The 12500-nt window shown below is 39.3% G+C and overlaps 1 pseudogene; it reads left to right on the top strand.

The window, feature by feature from the left end:
• Positions 1-12299, top strand: part of LOC121845257 — a 54715-nt pseudogene extending 42416 nt beyond the window's left edge.
• The last annotated feature ends 201 nt before the right edge of the window (positions 12300-12500 follow it).

Here is a 12500-nt window from a genome sequence, read left to right as displayed (position 1 = left end):
TGAATCACTTCTTTAGTCTTCCAAGAGGTGGTACTTCTGGTCTGAGACCAGTGTTGTCCATGAATCTCTCCCGTGGTCTCCTAGGAGGTGGTACTTCCTCTGGTCTGAGACCAGTGTTGTCCATGAATCTCTCCTGTGGTCTCCTAGGAGGTGGTACTTCCTCTGGTCTGAGATCAGTGTTGTCCATGTCTCTCCTGTGGTCTCCTAGGAGGTGGTACTTCCTCTGGTCTGAGACCAGTGTTGTCCAAATCACTTCTTTAGTCTTCCAAGAGGTGGTACTTCTGGTCTGAGACCAGTGTTGTCCATGAATCTCTCCCGTGGTCTCCTAGGAGGTGGTACTTCCTCTGGTCTGAGACCAGTGTTGTCCATGAATCTCTCCTGTGGTCTCCTAGGAGGTGGTACTTCCTCTGGTCTGAGATCAGTGTTGTCCATGAATCTCTCCTGTGGTCTCCTAGGAGGTGGTACTTCCTCTGCTCTGAGATCAGTGTTGTCCAGGATATCTTCAAGAGACCAGGAACGGTGTTGCTGTACTACAGATGAAGTGTGTGTGTGCTCCTCAGGTACAAGGCGTTACTGTGTCTGAAGGAGGTACCTCCAGCGGACGGGGAGACCTGTGTTGAGATGATCCATAAACTCTGTCCTGTTAAACCTGGAACATACCAAGTAGGAGTTACCAAGGTGAGGAGGGGGGTTGGCTGTGTTGAGATGATCCATAAACTCTGTCATGTTAAACCTGGAACATACCAAGTAGGAGTTACCAAGGTGAGGAGAGGGGGGGCTGTGTTGAGATGATCTGTCCTGTTAAACCTGGAACATACCAAGTAGGAGTTACCAAGGTGAGGAGGGCTGTGTTGAGATGATCTATCAACTCTGTTCTGTTCAACCTGGAACATACCAATTAGGAGTTACCAAGGTGAGCTGCCAAAAGAAAAGAAGAGGATTGGCCACCCCTCAGATCCTGTTTCCTTTATCGGGTTCTTCATGGTTCTTCCAAGGTTCTTCACGGTTCTTCCTAGGAGCTTCCTAGGTTCTTCCTGGTTCTTCCTAAGTTCTTCCCTGGTTCTTCCTAGGTTATTTCTGGTTCTTCCTAAGTTCTTCCAAGGTTCTTCCTGGTTCTTCCTAGCTTCTTTCTGGTTCTTCCTAGACCCTTTCTGGTTTTCCTAGGTTCTTCCTAGATTCTTCCTAGATTCTTCCTAGCTTCTTCCTGGTTCTTCCTAGGTTCTTCCTGGTTCTTCCTAGGTTCGTCCTGGTTCTTCCTATCCACTGTGGCTCTGCATTGCTTTCTTTGTGGGGTTTTAGGTTGGGTAACTGTAAACGGCTAATGGAAAAAGGGGCTTCATAAGATACATTGCATTTGATTAATTTGAACATGAGGGGCTGGGGTATCGCAGGCTGGTCTACAAAGATAAAAAAATCACAATCCTCCAACCCCTATCCCATGCGTGGAACGGATGTGGGTGTGGTCGACATAAAGGTGCTAATTTAAAAACAAAAGCTCTGATGAAGGCCGTGAGGCCGAAACGCAAAGCTTATTAAAGATCAGTGTCAAGGTTTCCTTTTTCATTCATCTTTTTTCATTCCTCTTGTTCAACTGTTGCACCTGCAAAAAACGCTTGCTCAGATGCGAGTGCCTTTTTGAATGTTGGTCAACAAAGATACAAATCACAATCGTTGGATGGACAATTATGGTCAATATAATAGTCGGTGTGTAGGGCTGTGGTGACATTTTGTCCGCTGGTGATTGGTCATTGGAACTTCTACATTTTAAAAAGTCGAATACATCCATGTAATACAGCCTACACCATCACACTGAATACATTGATTTTAGATCCAAAGAGACATGATATGAAGAAAATGTAGTCTATTTCAGAAGAACAACATCTTAGGCCCTGAACTGGCTATGAAATCAAATCAAATGTATTTATATAGCCCTTCGTACATCAGCTGATATCTCAAAGTGCTGTACAGAAACCCAGCCTAAAACCCCAAACAGCAAGCAATGCAGGTGTAGAAGCACAGTGGCTAGGAAAACTCACAAAACCTAGGAAGAAACCTAGAAACCAGGCTATGAGGGGTGGCCAGTCCTCTTCTGGCTGTGCCGGGTGGAGATTATAAACCTAGAGAGGAACCAGGCTATGAGGGGTGGCCAGTCCTCTTCTGGCGGTGCCGGGTGGAGATTATAAACCTAGAGAGGAACCAGGCTATGAGGGGTGGCCAGTCCTCTTCTGTCGGTGCCGGGTGGAGATTATAAACCAGGCAGATGTTCCTGTATGAGGAACCAGGCTAAACATACATGAGGGGACATATGTCCTCCTGTCCTCTTCTGGCATATGTCCTCCTGGAGATTATAAACCTAGAGAGGAACCAGGCTATGAGGGGTGGCCAGTCCTCTTCTGGCTGTGCCGGGTGGAGATTATAAACCTAGAGAGGAACCAGGCTATGAGGGGTGGCCAGTCCTCTTCTGGCTATGCCGGGTGGAGATTATAAACCTAGAGAGGAACCAGGCTATGAGGGGTGGCCAGTCCTCTTCTGGCTGTGCCGGGTGGAGATTATAAACCTCCTGAGAGGAACCAGGCTATGAGACATATGGCCAGTCCTCTTCTGGCTGTGCCGGGTGGAGATTATAAACCTAGAGAGGAACCAGGCTACATAGGGGTGGCCAGTCCTCTTCTGGCTGTGCCGGGTGGAGATTATAAACCCTCCTGAGAGGAACCAGGCTATGAGACATGGCCAGTCCTCTTCTGGCTATGCCTCCTGGTATACATTATAAACCTAGACATATGAACCAGGCTACATGAGGGGTGGCCACATATGTCCTCTTCTGGCTGTGCCGGGTGGAGATTATAAACCTAGACATATGGAACCAGGCTATGAGGGGTGGCCAGTCCTCTTCTGGCTGTGCCGGGTGGAGATTATAAACCTAGAGAGGAACCAGGCTATATGTCCTCCTGTATACAGATATATGTCCTCCTACGTATTGGCCAGACATATGTCCTCCTGGATACATAAACCTAGGAAGACATATGTCCTCCTGTCGGTGCCGGGTGGAATACCAGGCTATGAGACGGTGGCCAGTCCTCTTCTGACATGTCCTCCTGGAGATTATAAACCCAGACATATGTCCTCCTGTATACCAGGCTATGAGGGGTGGCCAGTCCTCTTCTGTATACATACATACGTATGGAGACATATGGCCAAGATGTTCAAATGTATTCAGACAGACAACCAGCTGGGTCAAATGCTAACAAAGACATATGTCCTCCTGTATACACACATACGTATTCAGACATATGTCCTCCTGTATACATACATACGTATTCAGACATATGTCCTCCTGTATACATACATACGTATTCAGACATATGTCCTCCTGTATCCAGACATATGTCCTCCTGTATACATACATACGTATTCAGACATATGTCCTCCTGTATACATACATACGTATTCAGACATATGTCCTCCTGTATACATACATACGTATTCAGACATATGTCCTCCTGTATACATACATATTCAGACATATGTCCTCCTGTATACATACATACGTATTCAGACATATGTCCTCCTGTATACATACATACGTATTCAGACATATGTCCTCCTGTATACATACATACATATTCAGACATATGTCCTCCTGTATACATACATATGTATTCAGACATATGTCCTCCTGTATACATACATACATTCAGACATATGTCCTCCTGTATACATACATACATATGTCCTCCTGTATACACATATATACAGACATATGTCCTCCTGCATACATACATACGTATTCAGACAGATGTCCTCCTGCATACATACATACGTATTCAGACATATGTCCTCCTGCATACATACATACGTATTCAGACATATGTCCTCCTGTATACATACATACATACGTTTCAGACATATGTCCTCCTGCATACATACATACATATTCAGACATATGTCCTCCTGTATACATACATACGTATCCAGACATATGTCCTCCTGTATACATACATACATACGTTTCAGACATATGTCCTCCTGTATACAGACATATGTCCTCCTGTATACATACATACGTATTCAGACATATGTCCTCCTGTATACATACATATGTATTCAGACATATGTCCTCCTGTATACATACATACATACATACGTTTCAGACATATGTCCTCCTGTATACAGAGCTTTCGGAAAGTATTCAGACCCATTCACTTTTTCCACATTTTGCGGCTCACAATTGTCCCAGCGTCGCCCGAGTTTGGCCCGTGTAGTCATTGTAAATAAGAATTTGTTCTTAACTGACTTGCGAAGTTGGAGAGGTAGGATAATCTAGTGATCCCCATGTGTAGATGGTCCTGAAGGAGGAGCTGTAGGAGAGGAAGGGTGATCTAGTGTCCCCATGTGTAGATGTTCCTGAAGGAGGAGCTGTAGGAGAGGAAGGGTGATCTAGTGTCCCATTGTGTAGATGTTCCTGAAGAGGAGCTGTACCAGCTGTTGGAGAGGAAGGGTGATCTAGTGTCCCCATGTGTAGATGGTCCTGAAGGAGGAGCTGTAGGAGAGGAAGGGTGATATAGTGTCCCATTGTGTAGATGTTCCTGAATGAGGAGCTGTACCAGCTGTTGGAGAGGAAGGGTGATCTAGTGTCCCCATGTGTAGATGTTCCTGAAGGAGGATCTGTACCAACTGATGGAGTGGAAGCGTGATCTGGTGTTCCACGTGGCTGCCGTGACCCTGCAGCGCTACACACGGCTGTACTTCATCAGGAAGAGACGGAACAAATTCCGAAACACCATGATTCAACTACAGACCTTCTGTAGAGGATACCTGGCAAGGTAACACACACACACACACACACACACACACACACACACAGCTAAAACACCATGATTCAACTACAGACCTTCTGTAGAGGACACCTGGCAAGGTGATACACACACACACACACACACACACACACACACACACACACTGCTAAAACACCATGATTCAACTACAGACCTTCTGTAGAGGATACCTGGCAAGGTAACACACACACACACACACAAACACACACACCGCTAAGACACCATGATTCAACTACAGACCTTCTGTAGAGGATACCTGGCAAGGTAACACACACACACACACACTCACACACACACACACACACTTTAAACACCATGTTCAACTAAGTTCTTATGGTTTTGTGATACAATCAAACCCTGTCTCTCTGCTAAAACAGCCAGATCAACTACAGACTCTACTCTCTGTAAACAGCCAATCAGAGCATGTCTTTCTGTAAACAGCCAATCAGACACTTTAAAGTTCTGTAAACAGCCAATCAAACCCTGTCTCTCTCTCTAAACAGCCAGTCAGACCCTGTCTCTCTCTCTCTAAACAGCCAATCAGACCCTGTCTCTCTCTCTGTAAACAGCCAATCAGACCCTGTCTCTCTCTCTGTAAACAGCCAATCAGACCCTGTCTCTCTCTCTGTAAACAGCCAATCAGACCCTGTCTCTCTCTCTGTAAACAGCCAATCAGAGCATGTCTTTCTGTGAACAGTTTATCGGAGCTTGTCTCTCTCTAAATAGCCAGTCAGACCCTGTCTCTCTGTAAACAGGAAGAGGTTTGCTCTGAAGAGGAAGTACCTCATCAAGTTCCGTTCCATCGTGTTGCTCTACATCAACCGTCGAAGCTATATGAAGGTAACACACACACACACACACACACACACCAGGGTCCGAAACAGAAGGGATTGAGTGATGAGTGTTTAATGTTTGGATTCCTTTCAGGCGGAGATCGAGCCAATCAGGAGAGCCGAGGAGGAGTTCAGGAGGATAGAGGAGGTAAAGACCTCGTCCCTTTCCTTCTGTCTCCACCTCTGATTGGTTAATTAGTATTAATTACCACGTGTCCCGGATTGTGCGTGACAGTCCCGCACTTTGACACTTTGACCCCATGTCCCGCAATCAAACAATCATGTCCCGGGTTTCATCAACAAATTCAAACATCAGTAAACTGTGGGGAAAAAAGGTGGATTTGTCCTTCAGTTAGACATTCTAACCAGTCTCTTTCAATCACCATCAGTAAACTGTTGGGGGAAACAGGTGGATTTGTCCTTCAGTTAGACATTCTAACCAGTCTCTTTCAATCACCATCAGTAAACTGTTGGGGAAACAGGTGGATTTGTCCTTCAGTTAGACATTCTAACCAGTCTCTTTCAATCACCATCAGTAAACTGTTGGGGGAAACTTTCAATCATTTGTCCTTCAGTTAGACATTCTAACCAGTCTCTTTCAAACCATCAGTAAACTGTTGGGGAAACAGGTGGATTTGTCCTTCAGTTAGACATTCTAACCAGTCTCTTTCAATCACCATCAGTAAACTGTTGGGGAAACAGGTGGATTTGTCCTTCAGTTAGACATTCTAACCAGTCTCTTTCAATCACCATCAGTAAACTGTTGGGGAAACAGGTGGATTTGTCCTTCAGTTAGACATTCTAACCAGTCTCTTTCAATCACCATCAGTAAACTGTTGGGGGAAACAGGTGGATTTGTCCTTCAGTTGACATTCTAACCAGTCTCTTTCAATCACCATCAGTAAACTGTTGGGGAAACAGGTGGATTTGTCCTTCAGTTAGACATTCTAACCAGTCTCTTTCAATCACCATCAGTAAACTGTTGGGGAAAGAAGGTGGATTTGTCCTTCAGTTAGACATTCTAACCAGTCTCTTTCAATCACCATCAGTAAACTGTTGGGGAAAAAAGGTGGATTTGTCCTTCAGTTAGACATTCTTAACCAGTCTCTTTCAATCACCTTGCGCCTTATGAAAATATATTCTGTGTATCAGGGATGGGCAGCTTTGGGGGAGAGGGCTATTTTTGCTAACTCTGTCAGGTAACTTACAGTTGAGAGTTGGAAAATATAATACAGGAATGCTAGAATAATAGAATAATAAAACACTAGAATAATGGAATAATGGAATAATAGTACACTAGAACATTAGAACATTATAATACTAGAATAATAAAATAATAAAATAATAAAATACTAGAATAACAGAATACTAGAATAATGGAATAATGGAATAATAGTACACTAGAACATTAGAACATTATAATACTAGAATAATATAATATTAGAATATTAGAATACTAGAATAATAGAATAATAAAATACTAGAATAACAGAATACTAGAATAATATAATATTAGAATATTATAATACTAGAATAATAGAATAATAAAATACTAGAATAACAGAACTAGAATAATGGAATAATGGAATAATAGTACACTAGAACATTAGAACATTATAATACTAGAATAATATAATATTATAACATTATAATACTAGAATAATAGAATCATATAATATTAGAATATTATGAACATTATAATAATAGGATAATAAAATACTAGAATAACAGAAAACTAGAATAATGGAATAATGGAATAATAGAATAATAGTACACTAGAATATTAGAACATTATAATACTAGAATAATATAATATTAGAATATTAGAATACTAGAATAATAGAATAATAAAATAATAAAATAATAAATACTAGAATAACAGAAAACTAGAATAATGGAATAATGGAATAATAGTACACTAGAACATTAGAACATTATAATACTAGAATAATATAATATTAGAATATTAGAATACTAGAATAATAGAATAATAAAATAATAAAATACTAGAATAACAGAATACTAGAATAATGGAATAATAGAATAATGGAATTATAGTTATATCAGGCGGCAGGGTATCCTAGTGGTTAGAGCGTTGGACTAGTAACCGGAAGGTTGCAAGTTCCAACCCCGAGCTGACAAGGGGTAAAATCTGTCGTTCTGCCCCTGAACAGGCAATTAACCCACTGTTCCTAGGCCGTCATTGAAAATAAGAATTTCTCCTTCACTGACTTAACTGACTTGTCTAGTTAAATAAAGTTAAACTATAGTACATATTAGAATAATAGAATAATAGAATATTAGAATACAATAATAATGGAATACTACATTTTTATAATACTAGAATAATATAATATTATAATAATGGAAAACCAGAATGTTAAAATATTAAAATAATGGAATACTAGAATATTAGAATAATAGAGTACTAGAATACTAGAATATTAGAATACTAGAATATTAGAATACTAGAATACTAGAATACTACAAATTAGAATACAATAATAATGGAATAGTCGAATCTCATAATAATGGCATACTATAATAATAATAGAATACTAGAATATTATAATATTATAATAATGGCATATTAGAATATTTGAATAACAGAATACTAGAATATTAGAATACTAGAATATTAGAGTATTATAACACTAGAATACTAGAATATTACAATACTAGAATATTAGAATACTGGATTATTAGAATACTAGAATATTGTAATATTATGATAATGGAATACTAGAATATTATAATACAAGAATACTAGAATACTAGAATATACTAGAATTCTAGAATAATAGAATACAAGAATACAAGAATACCAGACTACTAGACTACTAAAAATACTAAGAATACTAGAATAATAGAATACTATAATACTATAATATTATAATAATGGAATACTGGACAATTAGAATATTAGAATACTAGATTATTATAATACAATAATAATGGACAACCAGAATACTTGAATATTATAATAATAGAATACTATAATATTAGAATACTAGAATTTTAGATTACCAGAATATTATAATATTATAATAATGGAATACTAGAATATTAGAATATTATTATAATGGCAAATTAGAATATTAGAACACTAGAATATTATAATAATGGAATACTGGCATAATAGAATAATATTATATTATATTAATGGAATACTAGAAAATTAGAATATTAGAACACTAGAATATTAGAATACAATAATAATAAATATTAGGAATACCCGATTCCTAGAATATTATAAAAATGGAATACTAGAATATTAGAATACTAGAACATTAGAATACTAGAATATTAGAATACTACAATATTAGAATATTAGAATATTAGAATATTAGAAAACGGAATACTAGAATATTTTAATATTATAATAATGGAATACTAGAATAATATAATAATAGAAAATATAATACTATAATACTGGAATAATATAATACTAGAATACTATAATAATAGAATACTATAATAATGGATTTTATAATAATGGAATACTGGAATACTATAAAAATAAAATATAAGAATACTAGAATATTATAATGATGGAATACTAGAATATTAGAATACAAGAATATTAGAATATTAGAAAATGGAATACTAGAATATTATACTATTATAATAATGGAATACTAGAATAATATAATAGTAGAATACTAGAATAATAGAGTACTATAATAATGGAATAATATAATACTGGAACACTAGAATAATAGAATACTATAATACTATAATCTTATAATAATGGAATACTAGAATATTATAAAATTATACCAATAGAATATTATAATAATGGAATACTAGAATACTAGAATACTAGAATATTAGAATACTAAATAATAGAATACTGCAATACCAGAATATTAGAATACTAGAATTTAAAAATACCAGCATCCTAGAATACTAGAATAATATAATACTATAATACTATAATACTGGAATATTATAATAATAGAATACTGGAATTATAGAATACTAGAATATTAGAATAATGGAATACTAGAATATTAGAATATTAGAATACTGGAATACTAGAATATTAGAATAGTAGAATACTGGAATACTAGAATTCTACAATATTAGAATATTAGAAAACTATAGTACTAGAATACTAGAATACAAGAATATTAGAATACTAGAATATTAGAATACTGGAATACTAGAATAATAGAATACTAGAATACTAAAATACTAAGAATTCTAGAATACTAGGATAATAGGAATACTAGAATAGTAGAATACTGGAATACTAGAATTCTACAATATTAGAATATTAGAAACTATAGTACTAGAATACTAGAATACAAGAATATTAGAATACTAGAATATTAGAATACCAGAATACTAGAATAATAGAATACTAGAATACTAAAAATACTAAGAATTCTAGAATACTAGGATAATAGAATACTAGAATAGTAGAATACTATAATGCTGGAATAATAGAATAAATGAATAATTGAATAATTGAATACTAGAATACTAGAATACTAGAATATTCTAATAATGGAATAGTAGAATAATATAATATTCTAATAATGGAATACTAGAATATTAGAATTCTAGAATACCAGAATAATAGAATACTATTGTCCCTCATTTGGTCACCCTAGCTTTGATCTGAACCCTTGACTGACCCCTGACCTCTAACCTCTAACCCCTCTGTGTAGGAGCGGGCCAACAGAGAAGTGGTGAACGTTACAACTCTGCCCATCCCTGCTGAGTTGGGGTTTCTGCTGCAGGCTTCCGCAGGTAGGCTATTATCCTGAATAACACACTAGCTCTGGTCCAGCTCCTCCCATCTCTCTGTCTAGCTCTGGTCCAGATCCTCACATCTCTCTGTGTGTCTAGGTGGCAGGGAGCGCCACTCTGAGTGCCTAGCTCTGGTCCAACTCCTCACATCTCTCTGTGTCTAGGTGGCAGGGAGCTCCACTCTGAGTGCCTAGCTCTGGTCCAGATCCTCACATCTCTCTGTGTGTCTAGGTGGCAGGGAGCTCCACTCTGAGTGGCTATCTCTGGTCCAGCTCCTCACAGCTCTCTGTCTAGCTCTGGTCATCTCCTCACATCTCTCTGTGTGTCTAGGTGGCAGGGAGCTCCACTCTGAGTGCTAGCTCTGGTCCAGGCCCCTAAGGTCAGGTGGATCCTCAGCTGACTCTGCCGTTGAACATCAGCAACTACCTCATCACTCACTACATAGGACCATCTTCAGGGTGAGATCACACCGTTATTAAAACGTGTGTTTGATGTTGAGCTCAGTGTTCAGTTGGGAATTGGCCAGTGTTCAGTGTTGTGTTGATGTGTGTTTGATGCTCTGTGTTCAGTTGGTGAATCCATGTTGATGTTTGACTCAGTGTTCAGTCGGTGAATTTGTGTTGATGTTGAGGTCAGTGTTCAGTTTGTGAATCCCCGATATTTGATATGTTTTGATGTTGAAACTCAGTGTTCAATTGTGAATCCATGATGTTGATGTGTTTAGGAAGCCTTGTTTGGGATGTTGTTTGCTCCGTTGGGCGCTCGACCGGGTGGACGAGGAACTGAATCAGCCAGCGGTGGACGTCTTTTATGCTGGTACACTATGCTCTAGAACCCTCTATAGAACCCACCTTCAGAACCCTCGCTATGGTACACTACGGCTCTAGAACCCTCTGTAGAACTCACCCGTTAGAACCCTCTCTATAGAACACTATGATCTAGAGACCCTCTGTAGAACCCACCTTTAGAACCCTCTCCATGGAACACTATGATCTAGAACCCTCTGCCCAGAACCCACTTTTAGCACCATCTCTATGGAACACTATGATCTAGAACCCACCTTTAGAACACTCTATATGGATTACTATGATCCTAGAGACCCTCTGCAGAACCCACTTTAGGTGTCTCTATGGTACTACGATCTAGAACCCTCTGTAGAACCTCATTTTGAAATACATTTAAAACTGCCTTTAGAACCCTCTCTATGGAGACATGATCTAGAACCCTCTGCAGAGACCCACCTTTAGAACTGTCTCTATGGAACACACGATCTAGAACTCTGTACAACCCATCTTTAGAAGCCACATTTAAACTCACCTTTAGAACCCTCTCTAACATTTACTATGCTCTAGAACCCTCTGTAGAACCCACCTTTAGAACCCTCTCTATGGAACACTACAATCTAGAACCCTCTGGCAGAACCCACCTTTAGACCCTCTCCATTGTACACTACGTTCTAGAACAGTGGTTCCCAACCTTTTTCAGTTGTTATTGCCACCAACTGGTGCTCTGCCCTGGTGACCCTGAGTGCCCACTGCATTTACATGCCAGTGGCCTATGGTCTCATGGGAGTCTTCTCATGTACCCCCTATGTAACCATACTGTAACATGGTGTGTTCTGTGTTCTCTCTTCTAGATTCTGAGGTTCATGGGGGGACCCCGACCTGAACGGAGCTCAGGAGAACCTGTTTGGGAACTACATCATCCAGAAAGGACTGGCCAATCAGAGCCTCCGAGATGAGATCCTGGCACAGGTAGCCAATCAAGTCTGGCGAAACGTCAACCCTCAGAACTCAGAACGCGGGTGGCTCCTCCTCTCCGCCTGTCTCTCCTCCTTCCCTCCCTCGCAGCGGCTGGAAAAATACCTGCTCAAGTAAGTCCCACACACACACACACACACACACGACACACACACACACACACACACACACACACACACACACACACACACACACACACACACACACACACACACACACACACACATACATACATCACCCTGCCTCCAAACCTCCCCCAGGTGAACCTGTTCAGCCTGGCCAGGAAGCGTTATACCCACCTGACCTCTGTGTGT

This window comes from Oncorhynchus tshawytscha, unplaced genomic scaffold (assembly GCF_018296145.1).
Source record: "Oncorhynchus tshawytscha isolate Ot180627B unplaced genomic scaffold, Otsh_v2.0 Un_contig_7217_pilon_pilon, whole genome shotgun sequence".
NCBI lineage: Eukaryota > Metazoa > Chordata > Actinopteri > Salmoniformes > Salmonidae > Oncorhynchus > Oncorhynchus tshawytscha.
This window is presented reverse-complemented; position numbering and strand designations above follow the sequence as displayed.